At 36.3% G+C, this 15,733-nt stretch overlaps 1 pseudogene; it reads left to right on the forward strand.

Annotated features, from left to right (window-relative positions):
* The first annotated feature begins 5,275 nt into the window (after positions 1–5,275).
* LOC107817100 (very-long-chain aldehyde decarbonylase GL1-5-like) lies at positions 5,276–12,317 on the forward strand (annotated as a pseudogene).
* Positions 12,318–15,733: the final 3,416 nt, after the last annotated feature.

Raw genomic sequence — 15,733 nt, forward strand, 5'->3', positions numbered from 1 at the left:
TAAGGTTCATAGTGAAGAGTTAGTCCTAATAACGTGTATAGAGGATACCGACCTTACGTCACTCCAAAAGGTTTAGAATGTGATTCCATGAGTCGAGCATGCATTATATATATGTATCTATTTTACTCTACCGAGCCACGCTATAGTTGGCCGGGTACGGCACCTATTGTGCAACCACTGATCAGTTGGGTTTTACCGAGCTCCACGTGGCCGGGTACGATTCTACCGAGCCTTATGATGGCCGGGTACGTTTTTTTACCGAGCCTATTATGGCCGGGTACGATATAATGATGATGATGCCCACAGAGGCGAATGTTTTAAGGGTTTATGTATTTATACATATGTATCATGCATTTCATGTAAGTAGCCCTCAGAGGTACTAAGATGTTACAGGTTGTATATTCTCTATCCTTGCTTACATTACTGATCGTATTTATGGTTCCCTGCCTTACATACTCAGTACTTTATTCGTACTGACGTCCTTTTATTTGTGGACGCTGCATGTCGTGTTGCAGGTCCTGATAGACAGGCAGGTGCAGCTCCCCCACCACAGTAGGCTGTCCAGTTCAGCGGTGATTGGCGAGATCCCTTCTCCGGACTTGCCTTGGTCTTGGTATGCATTTTTGTTATAGACATTATGGGTATGTCGGGGTCCTGTTCCGGCTATGTTGCAGCACTTATGTTCCTTTAGAGGCTCATAGACAGGTGTCGACTCATGTATAGTTTGGTATGCCTTATCGGCTAGTTTTTGTTGTATAGTCTTTCATAGTAGCGTGGTAGCTCATACCTTATATGTAGTTTCTTGATTGTCTGGTCATCCTCTGCTATGTATGTTTATGCCGTCATATTTTATTGTTGGTTGTCCATGATCCAGGTCTACCATTTATATTGATCTCGTCAGCCCTAAAAGATAATAATGAAGGTTAGATGAAATGTACGTTGGTGCTCGGCAAGTGTGGTCGGGTGCTAGTCATGGCCCTCCAGTTTGGGTCGTGACAGCACCCCACCTTCATGAACCTGGTAGAAGATGTGTGGAACTCTAATATTAGTGGGAATGCTTTGTGGATACTTCAACAGAAACTTAAAAAACTTAGCAAAAGGCTTACACAATGGTCTAAGGAGGAGATTGGAAATGTGTATGAGCATGTTCAACACTAGGAAGCCAAAATGATTGCCCTTGAAGAACTTGATCTACAAAACAATACTGACCTATCTAGAGAAGAGCTTAATCGAGGGCAAGCTGAATACATCAAATGGATGACCATGCAAGACTCTATTCTTAAACATAAATCAAACATCAAGTGGTTCGAAGAAGGTGATTCTAATACCAAGTACTTCCATAGCCTAATCAGGGAAAGAAGAAAAAGGCTACAACTTCACAAGATCAAAGATCATAGAGACAGATGGGTGGAAGGTGATGATAACATTGTAAAATCCGCAATTAGACACTTCCACAAGAGATTCAACATCAAGCATCAATTCAATGATAATGACATATTGGAATGCATCCCCAGGATTATTACTGAAGAAGACAACATTGTCCTGACTTCCATACCTAACACAGAGGAAACCAGGGATGCTATTTTTGATATGGGAGCTAATAGTGCAGCTAGTCTTGATGGCTTTAACGATATCTTTTTTCAGAAATGTTGGGATATAATCAAAGATGATATCACTGACTTCGTGCAAGAAATTTTCAATGGAAAGAGACTAACCAAGTTCTTCTCCCACACTTTCCTAGTTCTACTTCCTAAAGTAGAATCTCTCAGTAGCTTTTCAGAACTTAGACCCATCAGTCTAAGCAATTTCACCGCCAAGATCATATCCAAAATTCTTTCGAGAAGGCTAAATCCAATGCTTCATAGAATCATTTCAGAGAACCAAAGTGGGTTCGTCAAAGGAAGATCCATTATTGAAAATATTTTGCTAGCACAAGAGATCACACAGAACATCAAGAATAAAAACTGCGGGGGAAATGTTATTATCAAATTAGACATGGAGAAAGCATATGATAGAATCTCCTGGAGCTTTATCATGTTAGTTTTGAGGAAATTTGGCTTCTCGGAGGAATGGGTTGACATCATTTGGGGTCTGATTAATGATGTCTGGTACTCTATTATTATTAATGGCAATAGGAAAGGCTTCTTTACCTCATCTCATGGCTTGAAACAGGGAGATCCACTGTCACCTTCTTTGTTCATTATTAGTGCTGAAGTGCTAACCAGGTCCTTGAATAATCTCTTCAATTGTGAAAACTTTACCCCTTTCAGCATGAATAACAGAGGTCCAAAGATCAATCACCTTGCATATGCTGATGACATTGTCATATTCTGTGGGGGTAACAATAAATCCATTAAACTTATCAAGAAACAAATCGGGAGGTATGAAAAGGCTTCGGGGAAAAAAGTCAACAATGGCAAGAGTTATTTCATCACTTCTCATAATACCTCTGCCTCCAGGATCAGTAGAATTAGGCAAGCATCAGGGTTCATGGATAAAAAGTTTCCTTTCAATTATCTGAGGTGCCCAATTTATCATGGAAGGAAAAACACAGTCTTATTTGATGAAATGTTAGCGAAGATTGTTAAAAGGATCAATGGATGGCAAGGTAAAATTCTATCTCCAGGGGGGAAATCACACTTATCAAGCATGTATTACAATATCTCCCCACTTACACTCTGTCTGCTATGAGTCCTCCCAAAGGCACTATTACTCTCATGGAAAAACATTTTGCAAACTTCTTCTAGGGGTCGACAGATGGGTCAAACAAATATCATTGGAGTTCTTGGCATAATATGTGTCTTCCCAAAGACGAAGGTGGCATTGGAATTAGGAAGATGCAAGATATTATTGATACTTTTAGTATTAAGAGATGGTGGAGGTTTAGAACATAGAACTCTCTATGGGCCACCTTTCTCAGGGCCAAATACTGCATAAGATCTCACCCGGTAGGTAAAATCATGGCTTCGACTGACTCTCATAGTTGGAAAAACCTGTTAAAGACCAGGCACAAGGTGGAAGTTCACATCAAATGGAGCATTCAAAATAGCTCATCAAGCTTCTGGTAGGATAATTGGATGGGTGAAGGTCCACTTGCTCACCAGGTCCAAGGTATCAGGAAATCGGCCAAAACTCAGGTGAAGGAATTTTTAACAAATGGGCAATGGGACATCAACAGGTTAAACCAGTTTCTTCCTTCTCACATCACTGATTTTATTTGTAGAATTGATATAGGTAATGATGCGGAAGATGATTTCCCTATTTGGACCTTGTCGGATGATGGAAAGTTCTCAAATAATTCAGCGTGGCATTTAATTAGATATAAAAAAACCAAAAAACAATTTTTTAAAGAATGTTTGGCATCAGGCAATCCCTTTTAAAATGTCCTTTCTAACTTGGAGAATTATGAAAAGAAAATTACCTTTTGACGACATGATTAGTAAGCTTGGTACTAATATAGCTTCGAGATGTTTTTGTTGTAGTGTCTCACAGGTGGAATCCATGCAGCATGTTTTCGTGGAAAGTGAAACTGCAAAGCACATTTGGAGGAATATTGGCAGCCCCTTGGGTATTATTCACCCAAATGCACCTATTACAGCGATTTTCAAGAATTGGTGGGATGCAAAAACAAAGAATAAAATTCATGGCTTGGTTCAACAAGCTGCACCAACTCTTATTTGCTGGGAAATTTGGAAATAAAGAAGTTCATGTAGATATGGCACACAAAGGAAATTTCATCTCAATGTCATGAAACACCAGGTGATATGGAACCTCAAATCCATAGTAACCAAGCTCATACCAAATGGAGACACCCCACACCACTGGCTTTCTCTTTGCTACAAAATTGAAGGATTGAAACCTGTCCAAACATGGAGGCAAGTTTAGTGGCATCCTCCGCTGCATGGCAAGGTCAAAATTAACACAGATGGAAGTTACATCAAGGAAAGTGGGAAAGCTGGTATAGGAGGAATCATCAGAGATGAGGATGGAAATTGTATCATGGAATTTGCAATGTCAATTGATTGTGGCAGTCATAACATGGCCGAAGCTCGAGCTGCTAAGTTCGGAGGAAAATGGTGTAACCAGTTAGGTTTCACTAATTTTGTTCTCGAACTTGACTCAAATATCATAGTAAACATGGTCAATCAAGATGGAAACAAGAACATGAAACTAAAGATGGTGGTGGATAGAATTACAAGATTGGTCCAGCATGCAAATGCAACAGTCCAACACTGTTATAGAGAAGGCAACCAGGTAGCTGATGCTTTAGCTAAAATCGCCTCCATCTCTAGCACGAATTGATATGCCAATCCTTCGAACAACTACCAAAAGAAGCTAAAGGCGCCTTCATTATGGATAAGTAGCAAATGCCTAGTATCAGAACAAAATATGAGAAGAACAATTTTTTTGTTAGTTGAATTTGATGTGTATATATAGTTATGACAGTAGATTGGTAGATTAATTTGCTGTCCTTTTTTGGGTGATAGGAATCACCATGTTGTATTTGGTTCTGAGGTAAGGCATGGCCCCTCTCACTGATCTTTTTTTGCAATACAACACCCAGACCTCTGTCTGGGGAACTTTACATAAAAAAAAAGAGTCAAATATGCATATCGAAAAATAAAGGGACCAAAAAGATCAATATCATCTTTTTTACATTTTTTTCATTGTTCTTTGGGGTGCTTTTCATAACAAGCTCAAGTATATGATACTCATATGAAGAGGAATATAATTTATAATTAAATTTGTACGTAGTACAAGTATGTGTTTACTGCAACTTGTCATGAATCGTAGCATTGACATGTGTTTCACACTTTAATTTGATGCATATTTCCAATTTATACGCAAGCACACAATGTAGCATAAGCTACTTCTAGGTAGACTAGAGTTGCTAATTGATGACACGGTCCGGTCCAGATTATGGGTATCTCGCAATTAACTTTTTTTTTACTTTCTTAGTACGAAAAAAAAAAATTAGGAATTATCAAACATGTAGCTAGAAAGTAGATTTTGTGGATAATTGCACCGAGTCTGTTAAAATGATACCACGGTAGAAAATGCGAAAATAATGAAAAAAGTTTAACATCCATGTAGAAACACAAAAAAATCTTATACTATTACGTACAATTATCCTTAAAAAATGGAATTCATAGTTCAGAAATTAATTAATACGAGTTTCCTGTTATAACAAGCACACGTATACTAGCATTACATTGTTGATGTTTATAAGTTAAAGCGGTAAATAGGAAATACACATGCCCCTACATAGCATAACTCTATAAAAGGCAGTGGAAGCAGAGGGTTGAGGAACATGTACAGGGAAAGAACAAGTTGAGCAAAGCTGCAAATACTTAGTTTTCTCAAGCTTTGTGGTGAAGTAACAAAAGAATGGCTACTAAACCTGGCATTCTCACAAAGTGGCCATGGGCACGCCTTGGGAACTTCAAGGTACTCTTTTTTGAATTCCCAACTATCTGCGACCTATACCTATCACATAATAGCGAAGGCGAACTTTTTACGTGTTTGTTTTGTATTGGCTGGTCTTTTCCTTACTTCTTCGAAGAATATTCTATACTGGAACGGAGATGTACGGTTAACCAGAAGAGGGAGAAAAATATTTCATAGACTACTTATATTTTACAATACCACATATCAGATTTCTACGTGCAACTTAAAATAATTTTGGAGCTATCCTTGCCACTACAATATCAACTTCTCTTGTGCTGAATGGATTCAAAGATTTAAATATTAGTACAAAAAACATTTGCTTTTAACGGGGAGTGTTCTATCGAATATCAAAATGCATGTAGCTCATGAGCCCTACTTCCACGCAAATATTTATTCTTGTTAATATTCTAGACTAAGTGATTCTTGTTAGGATCACACCGGGTATGTTGTTATATTCTAGACTAAGTGGTTAGTATTTTCAAAAGTTCTACTAAACTGTCTCTTTTGGAGAAATCCACATAGTACTCGTAAATCCCTCTGTTTCATATTAAATGAGGTACTTTCCTTTTTAGTTTGTTCCAAAATAAATGACACATTTCTAAATTTGGAAATAGTTCAACTTTAAACTCTTTCATTTTACCCATTTACTCTTAATGAGAAGCTTTTATAGCCACACAAATGTCATGGCCCCACAAACTTTTTACCCCTTAAGCTTTTAAGACCACAAGTTTTAAAAGTTCCTTCTGTTTTCTTAAATTCCGTGGCGAGTCAAACTACCTGAGAAATTTTATTCTGTATGAGACTCACCTATTATGTGGCAGACACAACTTATATGAGACTCCATTAGAATTTTGCCACGTTGATTTTGGGCCCCACTTTCAATAAAATTTTGTCAACTCCCCGTCGTTGCTCTTTTACTCTCTCCTCTTCCAAATTTCTGCAACTGCTTAACTCAATGTTTCCATCTACCAGACTTCATTGTTTTTTGTTCGTTCTCTAATTTTTCAAAGACACTCAAATATCAAGCGAATAAAACACTTTAAAAAAAGAAGAAGAAAAAATCAGTAGGGAAAAAAAAAAAAGCACCATTAATATTGATATATAATTAAGTTTTTGCATTGTCCATGAAACCAACAAATGCAGACACAACATATATCATCTTTATTTTCTCCCTTTTACTCTCTGTTTTATTGTTCTAATTCCTCTGTCCTCTTTCTCTTTTCTTTTTATCTATAGAAATAATGAAAAGATGTAGAACAGTAGAACAATACATCTGAAAAAATTTCAAATAAGATTGGTATATATTTTGTTTTCATTTTGATTTCACTGTTAGGAAGAGCTGGAGTAAAAAAAAAAAGTCAAATTTTTCCTCTCAATAAACATCTTTTTTTCTAAAAATAATTCTGCAACAAATTGACTTTATTTGGGTCAAGTTTCTCAAAACCTCAAGGAGTGGGTGAGAGAGACTCCAAGATCCCAATTAAAATAAAAATGCATAAGTAGTACCTCAAAGCGGAGGGAGTACTTTTTTGCGCCTCTAAGGTAAAAGTGACTAGTTAACATCATGTGACAAGTTAACATTTTCATAGAGCCTGTATTACGCAGTGCATGAAGTTTGCATTGTCAATCTGCTACGATACTCTACTTTTTATTATCTTCGCCCTGAATCATGAGGTTATTCTTGCTAGAATTATGCTAACTACTCTCTTTTACAAAATAATTTGTGTGGGATGAAGTACTTGGTTTTGGCACCATTTGTGGGTCATAGAATATACTCATTATTCATAAGCAAAGATGACAGAGAAAGGAGCATTTTTACCCGTACTCCCATTATTACTCTCGAGGATGGTTCACAATCAGATATGAATATCTCTATCCCGTTACGTGACTGCCAAGGGTAATAAGCGGATTCTTGATAGGAGCATCGAATTTGATCAAGTTGACAGAGAAAGCAACTGGTACCCACTTTTCACCCTCACACTTTCATTCTTCACCCGCTACATATATAGTAGTAAGTGCTAACATACTCACTATTGTTCTAAAAAATATTGACTTGCACTTGATGCTTACACCAAACCAACCAGTTTAACCTTTAGCAATTCCAAATTAAAGTGAAATTTATATAACATAACCATGGTGGAAGAAAGACACATGTTGTGCATTTCTTAATTTAGTGTAAACATCTAAGTGCCTGTAAATTTTTACCATTCTGGATTCCCCACTTCTTTCCACAAAGAAAGTTTAAAATGAAAGAGTTACTATTTTGACGAGCTGCTCTTCACTGCTTTGTACGGGAGGTTTAGGCAGCAAAATTGAACCCCTATTGGTTGTTAAGGCCCTTTACTATAGATTTCGTGTAAGCTAAAATAGTTTGAAAGCTTTGTCTCATAATATAAGCTTTACCTTAAAAAACCTCAACCTTGTGCTTGATATATAGTTTCTGTATCTACAGAGGGATCGAACAAAAGGAAAAGACACTGTACATGCATGATTGATTTAAGGTTGAACACATATATGGTTTTGTAGGGATGATCAGATCATACTTAATGGGCTGTTTTACTATATCGGATACCTGATGCTGGAACAAGCTCATCACATGCCTTTGTGGAGGACTGATGACATCATTATTATGGCCTTGCTTCATATTGGTCCTGTCGAGTTCCTCTATTATTGGCTTCACAGAGCTCTGCACCACCATTTTCTCTACTCTCGTTATCATTCCCATCACCAGTCACCACTCCTCCATTGTTACTGAGCCCATCACTTGTAAGTCGTCTTTCAAATGATCAAATTATCAAGAGTTAGAATGATCAATCCTGGAGAAAATGCATTACAGTTTTAGACAACAAAAGAAAAAAAGATGTCAGGTTAAATAAAACATATGAGAATGAAGTACTTTTAAAAAATTTCTTTCTCTAACATAAGTGACTGAATTGGTTCGGAAAGCCTTGAGGTTTAAAATTTTTGGGTATTTTATTATCAGTTCCATTTTCTTCCGAATATTTAGGATGTGGGGACATTTTCAACTTTGGCAACCTAAACAATGAGGCTTTTGGCCAATTTATAAACAATAGCATGTTACCTAAGACCCCCAACCCAACCGAAGGGATATAGTTAAAAGAAAAAGACAATCAATTACCAATTTGTGTGGAAGTAAATATTTGTATTCTTGCAGCTGTGATACATCCATTTGCTGAGATACTAGCATATTACACACTCTTTGCCATACCAACGCTCACAACTGTATTCACTGGGACTGCTTCTATAGCTGCATTTGGTGCTTATGCCACCTATGTTGATTTCATGAACAACATGGGTCATTGCAACTTCGAGCTCATTCCTAAGTGGATGTTATCTATGTTTCCCCCTCTCAAATACTTGATGTATACGCCCTCGTGAGTCTTCTTCCACATACTTAATAAGATTAAGTTCTATGATACAACGATTTTTACGCCATCATGTCATTTATACGATAATTACAAGTAAATTTTTATGATAAATTAAACACTAACTAGTAACCTGATAAAAATGGTAACTAACCTACTATTATGGGCTGTAAAAGATCTTTATCCTATTAGTACATATAATTTTTATCATATCTAAATTTTTATATTTGTTTCAAAAAAATTATGAGTACATTTCTATAGGATGGCTACACAGTTTACTAGACCTTTATGTAAGCCTGCAGCTAAGAAATTTTTTGGTGGAACTTCTGAAACATCTCGAAATTTATTTAGATATAGAATCACAGAATCAAGAATACTTCATGTTCATGGAACCCCAAGGTGTAACTAATCATGCATGTCTAAACGGTTGTACGGTGGCCTGATTAAAGTTACAAGAGAGATGCAGCTCTTGTACCTACTAAAGAGGGCACGGCCAGCAGGAAAGTTCTATCAAATTTGGCTTCTGCTTCCAACTTTACTTACTCAGGGAAATAAATAGAAACAGTAGAAATTAAATTCTTCTCTTAAAAGTACTTTTCCTATAGATTGAGCAGGTCAGGTGAAGTTTTTTTTGAGATGGAACAATCATTGACGTTTTGTATTTGTGAAGATCCTGTTTATTCTTTTGCCCCTAAGATCAATGTTTTGGTGGCACAGGTACCACTCACTACATCACACTCAATTCAGGACAATTCTCTTTTCATGCCAATGTATGACTATATCTATGATACAGCCGACAAGTCGTCAGACACATTATACGAAAAGTCACTTGAGAGGGAAGCTGAAGTGCCTGATGTGGTGCACCTTACACATCTAACAACCCCAGAATCCATCTACCATCTTCGACTAGGGTTTGCATCTCTGGCCTCGAAGCCTCACACCTCTAAGTGGTATTTCTGGTCACTGTGGCCCATCACACTATGGTCAACAATGATTACTTGGATTTATGGTCACGCATTTGTTGTCGAGAGAAATTTATTCAAGAATCTCGAATTACAAACGTGCGCTATCCCAAAGTATCGCATACAAGTAATTTATTATCATTCAAGGCTGCTTTTAGATTTTGCAGGTCCGGTGTTAAAATGATTATTTCACCTAACTCTAGATTTTGTTGCAGTACTTTATGAAATGGCAAAGAGAGACTATTAACAGTTTGATCGAGGAAGCCATCATTGAAGAAGATCAGAAAGGCATAAAGGTTTTGAGCCTTGGACTCTTAAATTAGGCAAGTCAAAATATATGCCTAAAAAGTCCAATAATACTCATCTTTACTTTATTTATGAGAAAAATTCATGATATATTCTTAACTGGTAATTTTCTTGCGAACTTCTCAAAAAATGTTTACTAAGCTACTACAATATTATTATTATGGAGAATTAAGATTTGAATAGAATTCACGCCTCACCTGATATCAATATTTGTAGGCTGAACCACAGAGGGGGTGGGCTAATACCTAAGCTTTTGTACAAATGTAAACTTTATAAATACAAATGTAACTTTCCAGGAAGAGCAGCTGAATAGCTATGGTGAACTTTACATAAAGAGGTATCCTCACCTGAAAGTGAAGGTGGTAGATGGAAGTAGCCTAGCTGTTGCTTTGGTCATAAAATCCATTCCTAATGGAACTTCCCAAGTTGTACTTCGAGGCCGTTTGTCCAAAGTTGCTTACTTCGTCGCCCTAGCCTTGTGCCTAGAAAGAATTCAGGTATCTCTGACTATTAATCTCCTCCTTCATTTTGGTTTCCTTTTTTCTCATTGGCTATAATTTTTATATATAGGTTCTTGTGTTAGATGAAGAAGAGTACAAGAGACATAAAACAAGGCTTAACCCCGAGGCTGCAACTAATTTGATCCTGTCAAAAACTTATTTATCAAAGGTATAAACCATATTACATTGAAAATACTAACCTCAATCTTGATAATTTATAACAATTCCTTTCGCCTCCCCCCTCCCTCCTCTCCTAACCCAAAGTTTTGTCATTTTGTCGAGCTTTCAACAATCCTGGAGTTTAGCAAGTCCAAATATAGAAAAGAATCCTCCCCCCACATCTCCTGTCTTCTGTCTATATATTTAAAAAGAGATTGAATGAAGTATTTTACTGCAGACATGGCTAGTAGGCGATGGATTGAGTGAAGATGAACAATTGAAAGCACCAAAAGGAACATTATTTATTCCCTTTTCACAATTTCCACCAAGAAAAGCTCGCAAAGACTGCTTCTACTTCAACACACCAGCCATGATTACTCCAAAATATCTTGAAAATGTAGACTCTTGCGAGGTTAGAAAAGATCATTTAATCTTCTTAATTCTCTATATCAATTTGATTGTGTTTTGATAACTAAAGAAATTCATGAGTGATTTTTTCCTAGAATTGGCTGCCAAGAAGAGTGATGAGTGCCTGGAGAATAGCTGGAATTTTGCATGCATTGGAAGGTTGGAATGAACAGGAATGTGGTGACATGGTGCTTGATATTGAGAAAGTGTGGAAAGCAAGTCTTCATCATGGATTTCACCCATTAACCATGACTTCGGCTGCTTATTCAAAGGGTTAAAATTATATATAAATAGTCTGCTCCTACTATTATGGGATCTTGGATCTATGGTGACTTAGAAGCTTGTAAAATATTTCCTCCAACACTTATGCAACAGAACTATTTTGTTGCACAAGGTGTTGCCTTCTAGAAGTTGTTCCAAGAAAATTTACACTTACATTGTATAAATAAAAAGTTGGTACAATGCTAACCTACTAGAGGCATGTTGTAGGTTAGCAAAACTCATATATATATATAATTATACATATCAAAAAAAAAAAAACTTATGTATATAATTATATAAAAGTTAAGGCATCTTGCTAAGATTTGGCTTAAGGCCACCCGAGAGGCCGCTGTGGTCCAGCTATCTCTTTCCCCAGCCCATGCTCCCCCACCCAACCCCCTACAGATGTTGTGACAATCTATGTTGCTCGGACTCTCTGAAAATGTGGCCGGATACGTGTCAGATCCTCCCAAAGTAGTGCATTTTTGAATGATCCGACACGGATGCGGCTACATTTTGGAGAGTCCGCGCAAACATAGGTGACAATTGGTTACTGTGAGCTACAATGCTTATGTTCTTAGTACAGATTGGCACTCACAACTGATAGAGTTTCACTTATTATGATTCAACATCATTCTTGTAATTGTACTAGATGCGTGTGACCCGTGAAGCTCTGCTAAAACATCAAAGCAACTATATTTATTTTCGGATGGATATGTGATGAAGCACTCATTCTTTTCATCAACTATATATGTTGTTCAACTTAAATACTGAGGTGCAGAACAAGTTCCAAGCAAAAGGCAAAGGAAAATCAAATAGATCCAACATCTAAAACATATTAGAATTCGCTCACTCAAGATAGACATGTGCATGACTCCTATACTTAAAAATTAATACTAGAATATAATTAATTAGACTACAGATGGGGATACGCTCAAAAAACATATTGCATTATAGGAATTAGGCTGACTAAAAGAAAGCTCAACTTTCTTGAATGTGGACAACAGGCCATGACAATTTGCACTTGTGATTATTTTATACCACCGTGAAGCAGGGCATATTTTAATTGGTATGAAAAATCGTCGTGATCCTATATATGGCATTTATAATTTACAAAGCACAAGGTGAAATTTCACCTATTCCAGTTGGACTTCAAATACAAATTTCTCTGATTCGTCATTCAAATTATGAAAAACAAAAGGTAGGCCTTTTAGCTCCACATAATATCCGAAGAGAAATATGGAAAACATAAATATTGGACCAAAAAAGATCAACTTTCTTTTTTGCTTCATCTACTGAACACGTACACAAACTCTGTTGGACAAAATAGAGCCAAAGGTCAATAACAAAGTAATAAGAAACAGAAGTTGGGGAAGCTTACCAGAAAGGCAAAAACGAGCAAATTGTAGGGAGTCGGTCGCGAGCAGCAACGGCAGAACACAGAGAATAGCAAAAAGAGTGATAAAGGATCAACAAAAGAAGGTCGAAGGGAAGAAGAAAATGGAGATACCAGAGGTGTTATGGGATATACGAAAGAAATTAGAGAAAATGACAAAACTGATCCCTTACTTTTGAGGAAAGGTTCAAAATAGTTTCTTAAATTAAATATACCCCTTAATAATTTTGGTACTTTATGTGTTGTCAAAAGTGAACATTTTTCGTCTCCAGCAAATATTTAACAAACTTTGTTTGTTTCATTTCATGGAAATTGTGAGAAAAATAATTAAGATGTAACAGGAATTAACATCTTGAGGTGTAGTTTTAACAGTATTTCTATTTCTAGTTTGGTACAATATTTAGAGGTGCAGTTTCTAGAATTTGACATGATTTTCTTGTCATTTTTGGTTACATCTTTTTTTCCTTTCCAAAGTTTAAATCTAACAGTCAATTTTGTGAAGTATTTAACGAACCAAATATGGTTACTTTCACTTAAACGACCAAAACTGGTAATAAGAAGTATATTCAAAGAATTATTTTGAACCTAGCTACCTCACACATAAGGACCTTTTTGCATTATTCCTTGAACTATCTTGAGACGGACGGAATCGAGGTTGAGATGGTTCGGGCATGTGAAGAGGAGAGATATAAATGCTCCAGTCAGGAGGTGTGAGGGCTTGTCCATGGCGGGTCTGAGGAAGGGAAGAGGTAGGCCTAAGAAGTATCGGGAAGAGGTAATTAGGCAGGACATGTCGTTGCTTCAGCTTATTGAGGATATGACCCACGATAGGAAGGTGTGGAGATCGAGGATTAGAGTTGTAGGTTGACCGATAGTAGTGTGTTCCTCCTAGACTTGCTAGTAGTACTAGGAGTAAGGTCTATCGGAAACAGTCTCTCTATCTATATAAGGTACGGGTAAGGTGTGCGTACGCACTACCCTCCCCAGACCCCATATATGGGATTACACTGAGTTTGTTGTTGTTGTTGTTGTTGTTATCTTCAACTGCTCTAAACATAGGACTAAGCAATACGCACTAAAGGATCGTTTGGCTGGTCGGATAAAGGATAACAATTCCGGGATAAAATGCAGGATTATTTTATCCCGTGTTTGGTTATGAGTATTAATTAGTCTCGGGAACCATTTTATACTAAAATGGTAGAATTAACTATCCTTTATAGAAGGTGGGATAGCTAATCTCATAGTATTGTCTATCACATCCTCGCAACCTAAGGACCCCTAAGGTTTTCTTTTTTGATAAGATGACCCCTAAGGTTTTCTAGAGGCGAATAGAAACACAATACATGCATGCTTTCAAGTATTCCACTAGAATTCATCTTCCTAATTAGGCAAAATCTCTAATTGAATCCCCTCACAAATTTAATCCCCCAAATGACCTTCTTCTTCCTTCAATTATATGCGCGAACTCTCTACCCTACCCCTTCTTTTTCCTCTTTTGGCTCTCTCTCTCTCAAAATCTAATATATACTCTTGTGTATCTCTCCCATTATCTTGAAAAGGAGAGAGAGATAGATGTATTGATCAAAAACTTTCCTAAAATTTAATTTGTATTATCGGAGTTTTACAATCTATCATGCATATGTTGAGCTAAAAAGACTCAATTGTAACAAAAACAGAGATGAGATTAATGAATAATATGATATTACTATTCACTATGTGAGTTGTATTCATTACCTTTATTTGTGGGTGTGTTTTTTCTATGACAAACAATATTTTTAGGGAAAATGACTTATTTTCTGAAAAATGTTTTATGGTATTCGATTGGGAGTGAAAAATATATTTCAAAAAAGTATTTACTAAAATATTGATAATATTGATAGCAAAAACAAATTATCACATTTTGATGTTCATGTCTAATTAACCGTTGATAGAATTAATGATATAAAGTTGAAAATTGAGATAGTTGTGAAAGAATATGTTTTCCACCCAAAAGTGGGTATAATCATTTCTTCCTATTTGATGGGAAAAAAAAATTTCACGTATTTTCTGAAATGTATCTTATTGATACCAAATGCTAAGTTGTTGTAGTTTGACATTTGCTTTAAACACACTAGTAGTCTAGTTCTAAAGACTGTGAAGCACAATTAAGCACTCGCAGCAACAAGTAGGTAGCTAACAAGCGGCGTTAGGATTTTAAATTTATGAATTTCTAAATTTTAATAAAGGTACTATTTTTTTGAATTCTGGATATATGCATTTTTAATACGAATACAGATGTTGAGTTCTTCTGAACTCTACGCGGAACTGTAGCTCCCCTACTCCTGTACCCGGTTCCCCCATCCCTATATTTTTCATCTCTCCTTTCGCATTTGAGAATAATAAATGTATGAATCAAAAGTCAACAATTTACAAAAATTGGTGCTAAAGGACGGCTATGTGTGAGCTAGAAAAGGGACTCACTTAAAATCTGTGTGCCTTTCAGTAGGTTTGTTAGTTTGTAAACGAGTAATTGGCTATCCGAGGAAATTTATTTTATACTAAATTAGACTTTTTCAAACGGTCACAATAACATTGATTTCTCTTGATATCAGTTAAATCCAAATAACATCTGATATTTTATTTAAAATATAAAACTCATAAAAATCTCAATGATACAACAATTTCTCATTTGTTAAACTAAACATTAGTAAGAAAATTGTTTTAACACCTCTACCTCTTGGTCGAAATATTTTAATCCGGGAGCTTTGAAAACTTTAACATCATTATTTTTTATCATTATCATTATTTCTATCATTTTAATTTGTTATGATGTATATTAGCCCCTTTTCCTGTTAGCTGCAACTTGAACTGGACCGCAACATTGATATGATCTAATACACTTTCAATACATAAATTTCAAACTTCCTA

This window comes from Nicotiana tabacum, chromosome 7 (genome assembly GCF_000715075.1).
Source record: "Nicotiana tabacum cultivar K326 chromosome 7, ASM71507v2, whole genome shotgun sequence".
NCBI classification, from domain to species: Eukaryota; Viridiplantae; Streptophyta; class Magnoliopsida; order Solanales; family Solanaceae; genus Nicotiana; species Nicotiana tabacum.